Source organism: Botryllus schlosseri, chromosome 9, assembly GCF_051294905.1.
Source record: "Botryllus schlosseri isolate E-star chromosome 9, Bs_hap1, whole genome shotgun sequence".
Taxonomy (NCBI): domain Eukaryota; kingdom Metazoa; phylum Chordata; class Ascidiacea; order Stolidobranchia; family Styelidae; genus Botryllus; species Botryllus schlosseri.
The window spans coordinates 4,636,612-4,653,246 of NC_137244.1; the positions used below are offsets into that span (position 1 = coordinate 4,636,612).

At 40.8% G+C, this 16,635-nt stretch overlaps 1 long non-coding RNA gene across 1 annotated transcript; it reads right to left on the bottom strand.

The window, feature by feature from the left end:
• Positions 1-5,027: 5,027 nt before the first annotated feature.
• On the bottom strand, positions 5,028-5,625 carry LOC145446214 (uncharacterized). Its single transcript, XR_013917232.1, has 2 exons — positions 5,504-5,625; positions 5,028-5,259 (listed from the first exon to the last, which is right to left on the bottom strand). It is a non-coding gene; the product is annotated as an uncharacterized LOC145446214 (long non-coding RNA).
• Positions 5,626-16,635: the final 11,010 nt, after the last annotated feature.

Consider the following 16,635-nt stretch of genomic DNA (forward strand, 5'->3'; position numbering starts at 1 on the left):
CGTGGGCTGAGAGGATAAAAAGTTTATAGCGACTTATATATGTAATTACCACCTATTCATTCATGCATTATAGGAAATTTTGGTACCTTGGGCGACCAGGCCACACAAACTTTGCCTACCATCGAAATCACGCTACGGCGTTCTTGGGGGCAAAGCCCTCAGAAGTTTGGCTTATCACGCTATGGGTGCGCAAGGCAATCGTTTTTAGGGGGGTTGACGAAGTGCTGTTACGGCCCTCCCTCTTAGTCATTGTCTTTATTACATTCCTTACAATATGAGGTTGGGGGGCGCTGGATCACGATAATTTTTGAAAGGGGGCGCTGGAGGAAAAAAGGTTAAGAACCACTGGTCTACAATATCGAAGGCAGGAAGGGCGCGTCAAATTCGATCTGTTGAGACTCCTATTGTTCGGCGATATTCATCCGCTTAACCTACGCCACCAATAATATCTACTGGTTACATTATAATGTGTCAGTTAGGTTATTTTACAATATGGAAAGATGAACTATACATATTTCCCTTTCTTTTTCGTGTAATATTCGATAAACTTAGATTTGCGCCATGTATTGTTCACTACTTTCTTACCTAACGAGCAGCCCGTGTGTATGATGTCACAGTCGTGTTTTGGTTGTTTACTGTTCAGTCAACGGTGTCAGACCAACCCGTATCGTCGTAACATTCGTAATACAATCTGCTTCATAGTCGATAGACCCAACTCACGTAGATCGTTATAAGTTTACGAAAGCATGCGTTACAGCGCAAATATTGGCAATATTTCCATGAGGTATATCTGGTTATAAGCAGCCCTCCTGTACGCCGTCATTTATTGCATCTTTCGACTTCTCGCGTGGGTAGGCTTGCCAAAGCGGATTATTGATTTTACTCTAGATTTTACGGTGAATTTCATTCCTCCGTCGCTACCATACCTATTAACGCAGACACGGGTCCGAGCACTGTTAAACAATCGTTTTGCTCGTCAATGCCTGCATGGGTGGGTATATGGAAATACAGCCAGCGCGAATTGCAACCGCCAGGCCAGTGATGTCGCAACATGAACTTCGCTGCCAGTCAGTAATTTGTTGTACTGTACTATACCAATATCGGCTCCGTATAACCTAACCTAACCCTGTTTCGCGAACGAGGTTAAACCAGGACAAATCACCATATGGGAATGATATAGTAACATTCAATTGCAGGTATACACTGGCTACATGGATTCAAAAGCTAATCAATGTTACAAGCAGCATGGTAAACTGCAATAACGAGAAACTTTTTGTTATTTTGCGAAGAAATTCTGGTAAATTGACGTTACAGCTATATTTAGTTAATATTACATACCAAAATGTTAAATTACATGCTACGCCCAGTTATCAGCTGCCACTGGATATTCGTTGTAAAATTTACAGAGATATCTTTGTAAATCTACCAGATTTTTTACAGTGTAGCTTCGATTGTATGATTACTAATCACGGATTACAATTTATTGGGGCGTTTTAAGCACTAATTTAAGCTGCGTATTCAATTATTCGCGCGCGTATCGGTTAATAGTAAATAGTTGGCATTTACGCGATAATCACAGACTCGCTATTTGACAGCACAGACGGCGAACGTTGAAGCATTTTGTATGGGGTGACCGTCACCCCATAATTAAGTCATGGGGTGGCCGCGCCACCCCGTAACTCGGCACCTATGGATCTAGCGATGTCAAAAGATTTCATTGAGGACCAAGTAAATGGAAGGTCCGACTAAAACAAGATGGGTTGGACGGTGTTTGATTGTAAAAGGGTGTTTTCCTAATCAATACATATGTTATTTGCTGAAAGTGCTGGCGCAGGCTACATACCTACACCCAGCTCCGCTGCTATTGTAACCAGGGCTTTGGAGCTGACACAAATTTCAAACTGCTCCAGCTCAGGCTCCGGAGCTCTCTTCCAAGATGAATTAGCTCCGGGTCCAAGCTCTGGAGCTCATTGATACCGCAGCCTTGGCCCCGTAAACTATCGAATGGTTCAGTCGTGCAGCCAATGACTACCGTTGCGTTGAGGGCCGTGAGTATGCACAGTCCAGTGACGTCATAATCACTCTTTGTCGACTGTTGAAGAAGTCATAGTGGCGTGAGAACTCACTCCACGGCAACGCTGCGTACCGCATCAAATAATCAAAACACTAATGTGACGTATTATTACCGGTTCTGCACTTGATCATATCAAGCCATCCAGTTGACTGTTATCTTGAAATTTTGGGTTTGTTCAAGTGTAACTGGAGCAAGCGCAACATGAGCGCATGTCGCGACCAGAAATTCGCCTTCTACCAAATACCCAATGTATTGAAATTCTACATTGATGTCCTCGTTACCAGACCAGTCCGTCCGGTGTCGATCAAGTTTACTAGAATATAGAAAGTTTTCCTTCAAAAGAACCGAATAAATCCGGAATCAGTGCCACTAAGAATCTGGTGTGCAGGTCACCGTGTCCGTAGAGAATTAAACTATACACATACAGTAAACAGTATACACCAGTGGTTCTCAACCTTTTTCACCTCGCGGACCGGTAAAATTTCAAAAAATGTCTGGCGGACCGGTGAACTTTCAAAATTGAAATGAAGCCAAAATGTAAAGTATGTAATCGTATTTTGCAATTATACGGTGCTAGAGAGTGACATTTAGAGGGTTTTGATCGTAATTAATTATCTTCATGCTGACATTCATGTGATTTTATGGTAGTCAGTCTGCTGAGTCGAGGTAAAATTGCCTTGTCCAGATAGACGTGCTACAGCCGAGAGTCGACACAGTCTTTCGCGCCGAAGGCCGTGGGTTTAACCGACCATGCCAACTCGAATAATTTCCTTCTCCTTGGCAATATCGAGAGAAGAAGCGGTTTCGGAGTCGAACCAACCACATTTTGTGCTACTTTGCTCATTGCCCACTGCCACCAGACGCATAGGCTACTCTGGCAACTACGAATACAATGCGTGCCGCGTACAGCAACTTATACCGGTCATCCGCAAATCGGGGCCGAAAAAGCACTTCGTCAGTCCACCCCAAATACGTTGGTCTTGGGCCCACATCAGGACGAAAAGTCAAACTTCCGTGGGCTTCGCCCCTAGACCCTACATTGGGTGGATGTTTTCACCTGTACTTATGAGCACATTCATTCTACTAAGCACTAAGCAGAGAGTTTATGTAGCCTAATCGCGCCAATAGCGAAAATTATCGATCATTCATGACTGAATCGGTTTTCTCACTGTGGAATTTTTGTCCCATGTTCGCCGAGACTTCATTATGTGTTGATGCGTCGTGGCGCAGCAATGGCTGACGCCGAAATGCCTATATATATAAATAATGCGTATTTCTCGGAGAAGGGCATCTAATAAGCAAGACATTTATTGACACTAAATCGCGCAAAGCCCGAAAAGAAATTGAAAAATGTTGAAAAAGGTTAAAAAAAATGCGCTATGATTTATATTTATTTGCAAAATAATTTTGGGCTCTTTTCAGGCTTGGCCCCTCTCCAATTAGGCGGTTTGGGGTGCCCCAGTTACGGCAATGCACAAAATGAATGAATCGAAAACGAATGATCGCGCAATCTGCGCTGTTTAGCGATGAGTCAGCTCGTATCTGTTCTGTACTTGTCGCTCACATGTCGTCAAATGACACGTCTTGAACTATAAATCAAATCGAACATGTTTCCAGCCCTAATGTTACTTCAAGAAGTTCTGAATCAGTTTAGAATTTGATTTGCTATTTATTTCATCAATGGACAAGCCTTCAACATTGCATATTGAAATTAAGGTATAAAATTGTAATATACCTGGCGGACCGGCAGGAATGTCGTCGCGGACCGGCACCGGTCCGCGGACCGGCGGTTGAGAACCACTGGTATACACGATGATTGCGTGACAATTCAGGGATACGAATGTTTCAAGCGGACAAGAATAGATGAATAGAAGAATAGAACAGATGATTACATCCGGGAAAGCGCGCCTATAATTCTTCTCTATTATATCCAACACCATGGGGTTCGGGCATCGAATTGACTAGTTCGCATCGCGAAAATTGTTTGCTGACTATAACGGCGTTCTGGGATGTGTTTCTCTATTCACGTTCTCAGATCCAGCAATACACGATCATGCGCAGGATTGAATTCCAATTCGAAGGCACACACAATAACACACTGTTGAATTTCACTGTTTGTACTATAACGCAACACCAACGGATAGCAGTAAAGCATAATTTAATGAGATACTTGCAACTGCTTCTTATGCAGAAGCTCGCCAATATGACGTACGACATTACTCACAGCACTCTTCGCGATACCACCTAAGAATGTACCTCTGTGGTACGCATACCACACTTTGAAAATCACTGGCTAATTACTCATGAGTTAATTTGCTCAGCTCACATAAGCACCAGTCCCATTTTGTGAAATACTTGTTGATCAATATTGTTCGAACCGCTCTATATTGGCCATCAGTGTTGTGTTGATGACCAAAGGGCGGGTATGACGAGTAACCACGTCCCACAATATAGAAATGCACGGCATGTCTCGCATACCCAGGTTTAGCGCGTTATATGGACAATTTGAACATCCTTAGTTTAAAAAAGGTAGCGCCACAATCCCTAATTTTTTGAACGATTACCGGAAAAGTTTGTGAATTCAGCCAAAAGTATTAGCATCTTATAAAAATATATCGGAGCCGAAGCCACTTTTCAAACATCCGGCTCCAGCTCCGGCTCCGTTGAGAATACACCGCTCCGGGGCTCCAGCTGCTTGCTCCGGCTCCGGCTCCAAAGCCCTGACTGTACCACACCGTTTTTACACTTAGTCTCACTGCTTAGACGTAGCATTAATACGAGTTAAGCTGTATCACAGATATTATCGAATGTAGTCAAATCCGATAGGCAATGTCAATGGTAAAATGTCATATCTGCGTAGAGACAAGAGTCCACAATAGCATATTCCGTGTACGATTGCACCTAAACTATACCCCTGGTCCTACATATCCTGTGTCTGCGAGAATTCCAAAAGTAAATGTAAATTCAGTTTTTTTTTCAAATATGAATTCAACAAACAATTTTCCAATCCGATGTCCGCGGTGATATACAAAGTGTCGCAATGATAGCATATAATGTGATTACTTCGTTGAGCAGATTGAAGGCGATGTATATAGACCTACCCAAATAATATACTGATCGAACATTATAGTTTGCAAGGATCGATTCTTCAGCTCCGCCTGTAGCTTCTTATTCTCGACTTCTCCCTTTTTAAATACCAACAGATTTGCGTCATTTCTTGAATTCGCAATTTTCTATTTGCAATAACGAATAGCGTACAAAGAAAAACACTGGAGTAGCCGAGGTATACATTTTTGAACGTGTAATAAATTATTGATAATATATATGTATCTTTCATTTAGCATTACCGAAAGGATATCTGGGCAAAGAAAGTTTGATTTTAGTTACGTATTCTAGCCTTATCATATGGAAGTCATGCATTTAACTTACCTGGAAGGCCGGGTCCCATTTGATTTTCGCGGCTGGATCCTTCCGCAACCCCGACTGCAATGGTCAATACCAAAACCCAGCACACGATGCTCATCAAGCTGTTCATTTCTATTTCTCTTTCAATATAAATATGACGGAATTTTGTTAATATTAGTTAACTTTAATCATTCAATAATTGATTCTCGCTATGGTGTTGCATGGTAGGACTTATCATTTAACAATAATCACGGTTAGCCATAACCATATCATTTCGTTAAAAAATACGAACTGCGTCACTTTTTTCGATATTTTCATCCCTTGAATGTGTAAAGCTGTATCTGGAACAAGCTATTTCAATTTGTATAAAGGTACCACCGCTAATTTCCCGATACATGCAGGATATTGAACCTCCTGGTATCAGTATCTGCCCATGGGCAAAATGATGTCGTTGCAATGTTAAACCTAGCGAGCGCTGTCAAAGAGGATTGATCGTCTCCGTAAACGTTGCCTCCACATGGCATATCATTTACGAGCGAGGAAATTCTGTTCAAGAGCTTTCGAGGGATCCTGTGTAAAATTGGCGACTAGGACTGTTCAATACACTATGTACTGCTATCTGCTGTATCTATTCCTAAACTTGATATGAAAGTTCGTTATGAAGATGCATCTCAACTCAGTGTGACACACATTTTCTAACAATATACCGCACCTACAGAAGATGGGCACTGGGCAGTCTGAACTGAGATAAGGCTGTTCAAGTCATTGTACCACGCCCAGGCACTCATCGTCAGATATCGTGAATTGTTAGTGAGTTAAATCTTATATAGGCCATACGTGTACGTGCGGAGGTAATGCATATACCGCGCATAATTTTCACCCGAAATGATATCAATATTCATTCAATTTCCGTCAAAGTGACAATACAACGCTGTTTCATTACCTGGGAAATAGCGCACTGCGAATCAGCTGCCCTGTGTATCTTATCGACAATAACGATGGCAAGTCGTCTAATGCGTGGAAGCTGTTGCGTTGGCTAAATTCGTGTGACGCTGAAGACATTGTTGCTGATTTGGGGCGAAACTACAAGTTGTAAATCTGATCACCCAAAAGTCGTCAAAAAAACTAACGAAGAATATATATATGCCAACTATACAGAGATAGACTACACCATTGGTCGGGAACCTATTGCTCGCGAACCATATATGGCTCTTTTGGGTATAAGATAAAACTATTTGACAATTTTTTAATTTTTAATTTAATTTATCAATATCGCAGCAACTAGTTAGTAAATTTTCATGACGGTCAGAGTAAATACTTTCGTGGAAGCATAAACGTGTGTTTGAGAGATAAAGAGAGTGGTGTATAAATGGCTAAGGGCTCGGTACCTCCTTTTCAACATCCCCGAATTCAAGCTTTTGTCGCGACGGGGACTAATATCACTAGCAAATTCGATGTATGCTCGACAGCGCGCGCCTTAAAATCCTGGATTGCACGATGTGTTGATTGATAAAAGGGAATGACAGATATCGCGACGCTTGACTATGCAATTCTCAAAATACACATTGTCTTGCTGATCTGCGGCTGGAAATAGGCTGCCTTGGAAGCGACATTCACAAAAACAAATTCAAATTAGAAACAACGATATCCACGTTCTTCATTTGGGAGTATTAGCTTTGTACCACAGTTAAAATGTGGACGTGAAACGCAACGTTATGTTACCGCCGAATACTTTGAGAATCAATATGAAAATTTTCGGTATCAATGAGACAATAGCCTACATTCGAATATTATCAGCTACTATAAATTCTAAGCTATTCAAGATGAATTGCGCCATCACAGGTAGGGTTTGGTCTGTCTGTTCGTGACCTGTCCGTGATTTTGTGAGTAAAAATGTACATCGATAGAAAATACCAATAATAATCAATGAAGGTTTCACAATTTTCCTTCACTCATCCTGACGACAGGTTGGACACTGCCTCATACTTGTCATCCCTGACCCTACTTCACTGACGTATCACACCTTGCAGTGGGTGTGCACCGCTGTAGTGACTATTTTTGACTCCACTTACGCATGTGAGCACTCGATGTCACATATAAAAAGCATCGAGACGAGCCCATTATCTCGTCCTGAAAAACGTCTAAAATTTTGAGTGAAGATTAACCTCACCAACTATTTATCAATCAGAATACAAAGCCATCAGCACTACCATGCAACACCTAAAGATGCATTAAATGTGAAAATCATGTAAATAGTAGATTTACACTTTTGATGTTGTTTTAATCTGTTAGAAATCTGAATGCTAATTGTCAAAAACTTCGAGTAATAACATATACCTCTCCTTGAAATAGAATAAAACAGATGTATCTTGCAAAAGATCCATGTACATGTTTTAACATGGAAAATAGTGTTCACAAAACTATTCAAATGTAGTAAGTAGTGACTTCGATTTAGTGCTGCCATGACGTCATGAATTTTCAATTGTGGCGTAACAGTTGATTGACATGTATCGCTCTTTCGGAGTTGCAATAAAAAATATACGGTCAGTATGGCTCTCCCGGAAAGAAAGGTTCCCTACCACTGGACTACACGAATATACGGACGGTTCAAAGACCGTAAATGGTTGCGAAGCCTGTTTCTACATTAATTCAATCTAGTTTTCGCATAAATCCTCCTCAAACGCCAGAAGGTCGTAATGGCAGGATGTCGATGCTGACGATAGAATCAGTCGCTCCAAACTTGAGTGGTATTTCGATAATTAATTGATGCCGTTCGCCGAAAACCCATTCAGATATAGAGTCAAGGGCATTGCTGATTCACCAACGTAGCGACCACGTATCCAACACAACGAACAGCCAATGTCCTCCCATTCTCCGCGCAAGAAGCTAAAACAATTGCCAAAGAACTCACTCACTTGAGATGGATAAACGAATTTGATACGAGTGAATCCGAAAGTCTCTACGCCGCTCACGAGATGTCGCATCCACTGGGACTATCATCGATATTGGTTCGACTTCAAACTGGGTATAGGGAGGAAGCTGTCCGGACAACTAGATATACATTTGGCTGTCACGATGATGTCCGGTGTACAACATGTGTCGTGACAGAGACGGTTGAGAATTATTTGCTTAAATGTTCTCGATATAACTCGCAGCGAAATTATTTGAAGGACATAGCTAGGGCTGCATTTAAAACAAAAATCAATCTAAAATAAACATGTTCATAACATGACCGTTGTTTAAAACATATTTTGTAATGTTTTTGTCGTTGTTTTCTTTAACCATAACATCACGAATCCCTAATTGTGACGTGAACAACGGATTGACGTTGGCAAATTAAAATATAGGGTAAATATGACTCCTTTGACGAAAAAGGATTTCGGCCCCTGTCATAAAGGAACTAAAAATATATCAATCAGTACTACATCGTCATGTAGCATTTTTACGGTCGGTGGTTAGCAACGTCAGAACATCTATTCCGTACCAATGATCTATATCAGTGCTTTTCAACCTGTGTGACGGTTCGCACTAGTGCGAATGAAAAAAAATTCAGTGCGAATGACGAGCGTGGTGCGAATGGTGCGAATGAAAAATCCGGATGAGTGCGAACGGCAAGCGTGGTGCGAATAGTGCGAATGAAATTTCGGATGAGTGCTAATGAAAATTGTCCATGATTCTCACTTTTCCCGACGTGGAATAATTCAAATAAACACGATATTAAGTACAGTGAGCCCGTAAATTTTGTCGTTTGGAAGCAATTCTAATAACTTGTTGGTAGCTAGGCTTTTCTAGTTCACAAGTGAGAAACGCTCCTGATGCGTGTATGATGCAAAGTTAGAAATAATATTTCCGCGCGAGAGGATTACGTCACTGCATGGAAAAAAGGAGTTCAATCGGTATCAGTTGCTCACTTGCTCGGAAACATCCACCGTGTATGGATATTGTATACGGACCTTGTAGAAATGTAGGTTACACTAGCTGATGCCAGTGTTGACATTTAGCGTATTTGAATGCAAAATATTGGAATTTTGGCACACATTCATGTTGGTTAACAGCAGAATTTAGCGTTTCTTCAACTATAATAATTATCACATTAGATCTATAACGAGTGTTGTTTACTCGTGTACCTAACCAAGAATTAGAGGCTGTTATAAATAAAATTAGTGTAAGCACATTAGTGTCTTACGTCTCAAGAATATATATCTTGCATCACATCGAATTATTAGGTCACTGGGCAGTTTATCTATACTGACCAGTGCAATGACCTGTTTGTTATGCGAACTCCACAATTTAGGCTTAGACACGCTTTCCTGTTCTTGGACTGATGATCTCAGGCCAAGTCTATATCGTACGTAAAGGCCCAGGCCTGTATATAACATATTGGTGATTGCACTAAGCTTGCTGATCCATAGGAAAAGTTTGCCTATTTCGTGTTCGTACCGCCTTTGTACTACAAACTTTGTAATACTACAAACTTCATCGGTTTGGCTTGAGCAGTGAGCAGAGCACCCTCTGCGGAGCAAAATCAAATACACCAAGCCGCATGTCTTACGATATTCCTTATACAGCATAATTTAAGCTTAATTAGACTGTTGAACCTTATTACTATCTATGTATAAGGATATGTGGGATAGTAAAGATAATTTGGCGTTATTTCAGTCAGTTTTCCAATATTGTACGATTGACCTAAGAGCCATCCCGCAGTTGGCTACCCAGGCAGATATACGTGTGTGGTAATCATGAAACTTATGTTAGCAATAATTATTCAAGTAGGTGAAAGTGTTGGCTTTGCTTTGACAACACAAGTATGCCGAACATTGTTATTGAAAGATATGTTGATTTGTGTACTGCATGCATAGATAAGAAGTGAATGAAGCTTGAGCTTATCCATAAACAAGAGTCATCAATTACTCGGATTGTGTGGGTTTGTATAGCAATGCATTCCTGATTTTGACGCCCACCGTACCATCCAATCATCTAACATTAGGGTTACCATATTTTGGATTCGGGAAATGAGGACACTATTTCAAAATTTTCAAACACAGAATACCGGTGGAAAATCCTGAAAAAGTGGTAAATTTTTACCACTTCGTAGTCGGTTGACTAAAATAAAAAAAAGGTCAACTTTCGCTCAGCTCCCGAAATACCCACCGGAACGTCACTTCGGTGCTAATTTACGGCATTTCATTCGAATTTTGCTATAAATTTGACCAAAATTCCTAAAAAAAGGAGGACAAATCCTCCTAAAGGAGAACGTATGGTAACCCTATCTAACATACCTTAGTACGGGGAGCATCTTTTCGAATGTTGTCAGAAAAATGAACCAAAGGTGCTAGTCGCAAGATGGATGCTACGATTCAAGTGCAGTTTCACTATTTTGTGCGTTCTTAATGCAAAAACATCTACATCGCGATGACGTATCATGTGGATGTAGTGGCAAAGTGATATTGTTGCGAGATAATATTGTTCTTAAGTTCGCCCTTTAAGTTTCCAAGGAAATCACTGCTCGATACCCCCGGAAAATGCAACGAACTTCTTGAGAACAACGGGTGTGCGATATCTGTGATTTTTCTACTGCAGTGATTTTAGTGCTTGATTAGTCAATAACACGATTCTCTGAATGCAAAATAATGAAGCTCTGTCCCTCCAAGAAGCTCTTCGAATACAAAAGTGATAAATTTCTTCATTTTCTTTTCGTGTACTAAATTTCGGCTGACTGGTGCGAATGAAATTATTTTTCAAAAAAAAGTGCGAATGGAGCTCAAAAAGGTTGAAAAGCACTGATCTATATCTACGTGCTATAACCGTTGAACCGACGACGATGTCGAGTGTTCCAATAATTCCATATCGTATACGTCGACTATAGGGATGGTGCGAACGCGAGGTTCACGTTCGCGTTCTGTGTGTGAACCTCGGAAATTTTGAGGTTCGCGTTCACAACAGAACCTTGGTAGGTTCTGCACTGTGAACCTAACCTTTTTTCATATATCACAATTTTCACTTCATTATGACATATTTGGTTCAAATTTATTGCATTTCAACTACGGGCCAATCTATGCATGGCGCTGACAGCATAAACAATCAACACTAAACGAGCATGCACGTTGAGATTCTGAAAAATTTTACTTGCTTTGTTACAAAAGTTTGCTCGAAATATCCAGCCTTCCTTATGAATATTTAGTGACTCTCTGCTGTGAGCTTGACCCGCAATCACACAATATCAAGAGCGAAATACACTACATGCAGTCAGCGAATGATGCTTATTCAGTCAATCAATGAGATTGATATCGTTTTCTGATGTAAAAATCTAGCAAGCGTACGGGGTCAATCTTGAAATATAGGGTTGAAATTAGCAATGTGACGTCACGTGACGTCACGAGGTTCACGTTCGCGTTCACACAGAACCTTTCAAAAAGGTGCGCGTTCACACGAACCTGAACCTTTCAGAGGTTCACACCATCCCTAGTCGACTATATATCGGGTGCAAATTGACCGTAGGCACATTGGCTACTATATGTTTTCCAAAAGAATTCACACAATTATGGAATTAAGTTGCAAGACTTTTAAATTATTTAAAAAAGGTTGACACCATGAATTTGTTGAGTTGTCCAGTGAATACGATGCATAGCAAATTTGGGTCAATTCCAACCGATCGAAGTTATGGGAGTTCCGAATTTTGGATTCTTATTAATAGTAGTCTACTTACTCATAATTAAAGAATTGCCCATTTTAGGTAATATTTTCTTTTAAATCCGAAGTCCTGAACTCCCATAACGTCGATTGATTGGAATTGAGACCAATTTGCTATGCATCGTTTTTTCTGGACAACTCAACAATATCACGGGGTTGGCCTTTTTTAATAATATAAAAGCTTCACTTACCAGTTGGGATTGATTCTTATTGGGTGTGCAGCGTTTATGTCCGCGACCATTACCAATTTTATAAACCACCCATTAAAATTGAAAGAAAGAAGGTATTTTTGTACAGCTCAACTGAGCATCGATTGCGTGATGAACATCGTTCAGCGAGATGCGAGAGCGAAGTCACTGTAAGGTACAATAATAAATGCGATTTAGTAATGCACGCGGCGTTACAAAGGCGATAAGCGCCATTTCTGTCGTTGTGTGACGAAGATAATATTTAATCGAACTCCCTCCAATTAATGTGTTGAGATTTGCTATCCGTGCTGATGAAGCGTTGAAGATCATGCAGCTGAAGGTGTTCTTCTGAAAAACAAAAAGCCCGACTTTGTTTTGAACGTGTTGGTATCGAGGCCGTGAAGATCATGAAAGGTGAATGAAAAGCAAATATCTTTGTTGATAAAATACTCTACAGGTCGTACCAAAATAGTGAAAACGGCATTCGTGCAAAATTCACCCGAGGCTATCAAAGCATCACCAGATATTGTGCATAGGCTACTCGCTTTCACCTCCATCGTGTGATCAATGATATAAAATATTGCTGAATATGCTCCTACTCTCGAATCCTCCGTTACTCTGGAAACGAAACTATATGCCTGTGCAGACGTCAAGTATGTGTGTGTGTATATTGGGGAATATGGGACTTCGCAACTACTGCCTTGCGCAACAAACCGAACTTCCTATTGCATTACAATTGCCTCTCGGCTAGGATTAAGATGGTTTAGAGCAGGGGTCGGGAACCTATGACTCGCGAGCCATTTATGGCTCGTTTGGGTATAAGATATTGCTCTTTCTTTGACAACATTTTAATTTTCTAATTAACTTATCAATATTGCAACAACTTGTTTGCAAATTTTCATAACGACCAGAATAATTATTCTCGTGGCAGCATAAACATGTTGCAGAGGTCAAGACAGTGGCGTATCCTGGGTTAGGGGCTTGGATCCCCTTCTAAAAAATCTCAAATTCAAGTTGCTGTCGCGCCAGCAACCAATATCTATCGTGAATTCGATGTACACGACATCGCGTGCCGCGAATTTTGGGTTGATCAGAGAGATTGGCCGACGGTATCTCACCTGTGCCTATACCACTCGTTTCGCGTTTTGTTGTCGTAGAATAATATGCCAATTGCGAGATTGTGGGAGTAAAAATGATCAAAATCTAGTCATTGATGAACATCATAGAAAATGCCAATAATCATTGAAGGTTTCGCAATTTTCCTCCACTCATCCTGACGACAGGTGAAGTAGTGCCTCACTTACGCCACGTGACCACTCGTCAATGACGTGACCACTCGTCAATGACGTACCACTCCCTATCCTACTGCGGGTGTGTACTGCTGTAGTGACCATGTTTGAATCCACCTTCGCATGTGAGCAGTCGATCTCGCATTTAAAAAGTATCAAGTCAAACCAACCTACGATATTGTTTGACTGGTGGAATTCTCAAGGCTTATATAATGCTTATCATAACCATTCACAATTATTATAATTATAATGATCAAAGAGATTACAAAGCCATCAGTAATACCATGCATCACCGAAGGACGCATTAAATGTGAAAAGGGTGTAAACAGCAGTGTTGGCATGACTTGAGTCAACTTTTTCGAGTCATGACTTGACTCGAGATAGACTTGAGTATTTTTTTTAGATTATTTGACTTGTCTCCAGTCTCTTTGCAAAAATGACTTGATTTCACTTGATTTGACTCGGCGTCTCAAAAATTTGGATTGACTCATTACTCGAAGCAAACTTTTCGAGTCCATTTTAAGTCAAGTAGGCTAATCGGTGTTGAGTAAGTCGCTGTACCTGTATAGGCCTACTAATGTACGCGCATGTTTTGACTGATTCCAAACTGACACACTAAAAATCCAAACTTATTCACTAAAATCATGACCCGTCAAAACAGCAGGGGTGGGAAATTATTTTTCTCCGCGGGCCAAATGAGAGCCGGAAAATACGTTGGCGTGCCGAGTCTATACTATTCAGTGATAATGCAGGTAAGCTATACTGTGCCTAATCTGTCAAGATTGGGCCAATAATTACAAATCTAGTAACTTGAAACGTCATTGCGAAACCATCAAACCAAATAGCAAAACTTTGCCACGAGTTAGCTAACGAAGACAGATATACGAAGTAAACTAATACCGATCTGAAATCTTCCTTAAATGCTCAGCAGAACTTAAAGGAACTCCTCCGCGCTGCTTTGAGGTCATATCTGCCTAATTTCCAACACCTTGCAGCGAATGTTTCCTCTAATTTTTCACGAGTCTGCACGCACTCACCAACTCACTGCGCGGACCCTTGGACAACAGTGCGTAACGAATAAAAAAAAGGTCATCACTTCGGCTTTTTTTTGCGCGCAATACATTTTTCTGTGGGCCAAGACTTTGTCAGCAGTGCGCGCGCAGCTTAGAGGGAACATTGCTTGCAGCCCAGGTGGAGACGCGCCGTATCACCACACAATGATTAGCTTCATTCGATAGTTTCCATTTCATTGTGACGTAATAAATGCATATTTTTCAATTTTTGTGTTGTGGCTCTTTCAAAACTTTTTTTTATATGCGACTCGCGCATGAAGCAGGTCTGCCCCCCTATGATATAATAATGGAGACTCGGTAAAACTCACAATCATTGAGTGATTGGTTGCTCTGACAAGTCACACGAGCGTATCGCTAACAATCCGAACTTTACAAGAAACAGTGATTTAGTCGACACCGATTACTTGATAACTTGACATTGACTCGTAAATTTTGGTTCGAGTCACGAGTCAATCCGCAATATTTAGACGTCGTAGCAAGTCAAGTCAATTCATTTTTACAAAGCGACTCAAGTAAAGTCATACGAAAAAATTGACTCGAGTCTGATTCGAGTCAAGTCATGAATCGAGTCATCCCAACTCTGGTAGTCTATCCCTGTAGTTGGCGTATAAATATTCTGCGCTAGTTTGTTTGATGATGTCTGTGTGATCAAATTTACAACTTGTAGTTTCGTCCCAAATCAGCAACAATGCCTTCAGCGTCAAACAAATTAAGCCAACGCAACGGCTTCAATGCATCAAACGACTTGTCATCGTTTTGTCGATAAGATACACCGGCGATAGGGTTACCATACGGAGGACTTGTCCTCATTTTTCGGGTTTTCGAAAATGTCCTCCGCGGACGCCTAAATGTCCTCCTTTTTGAGATTTTGTCCTCTTTTTTAGGAATTTTGGTCAAATTTATAGCATAATTCGACTGAGATGCCGTAAATCAGCACCGAAGTTACGCTCCGGCGGGTATTTCGGAAGCTGAGCGAAAGTTGACCTTTTTTTATTTTAGTCAACCGACTACGAAGTGGTAAAAATTTACCACTTTTTCAGGATTTTCCACCGATATTCTGTGTTTTAAAATTTTGAAATAGTGTCCTCCTTTCCTGATTCCAAAATATGGTAACCCTAATGTTAGACGATTGGATGGTACGGTGGGCGTTCAAATCAGGAATGCATTGCTATACAAACCCGCACATTCCGAGTAATTGATGACTTTTGTTTATGGATAAGCTTAGGCTCCATTCACTTCTTATCTATGCAGTACACAAATCAACATACCTCTCAATAACAACGTTCGGCATCCTTGTGTTATCAAAGCTAAAACATTCACCTTCTTGAATAATTATTACTCACATAAGATTCATGATCAAGACACAGTTATATCAGCCCGGGTAGCCAACTGCGGGATGGCTCTTAGGTCGATCGTACAATATTGGAAAACCGACTGAAATAATGTCAAATTACCTTTACTATCCCACATATCCTTATACATAAAGAGTAATAAGGTTCAACAGTCTAATTAAGCTTAAATTAGGCTGCATAAGGAATATCGTAAGACATACGGCTTGGTGGATTTGATTTTGCTCTGCAGAGGGTGCTCACTGCTCAAGCGAAACCGGTAGAGTTCGGAGTATTACAAATTTGTAGTAGGCTACAAAGGCGGTACGAACACGAACTAGGCAAACTTTTCCGATGGATCAGCAAGCTTAGTGGGATCACCAATATGTTATATATAGGCCTATGCCTTTACGACGTAGACTTGGCCTGAGATCATCAGTCCAAGAACAGAGAAGCGTGTCTAAGCCTAAATTGTGGAGTTCGCGTTACAAACAGGCCATTGTACCGGTAAGTAGATAAACTGCCCAGTGACTTAATAATTTGATGTTATGCAACATAAATATTCATTGGAAGTAAGACACTAATGTG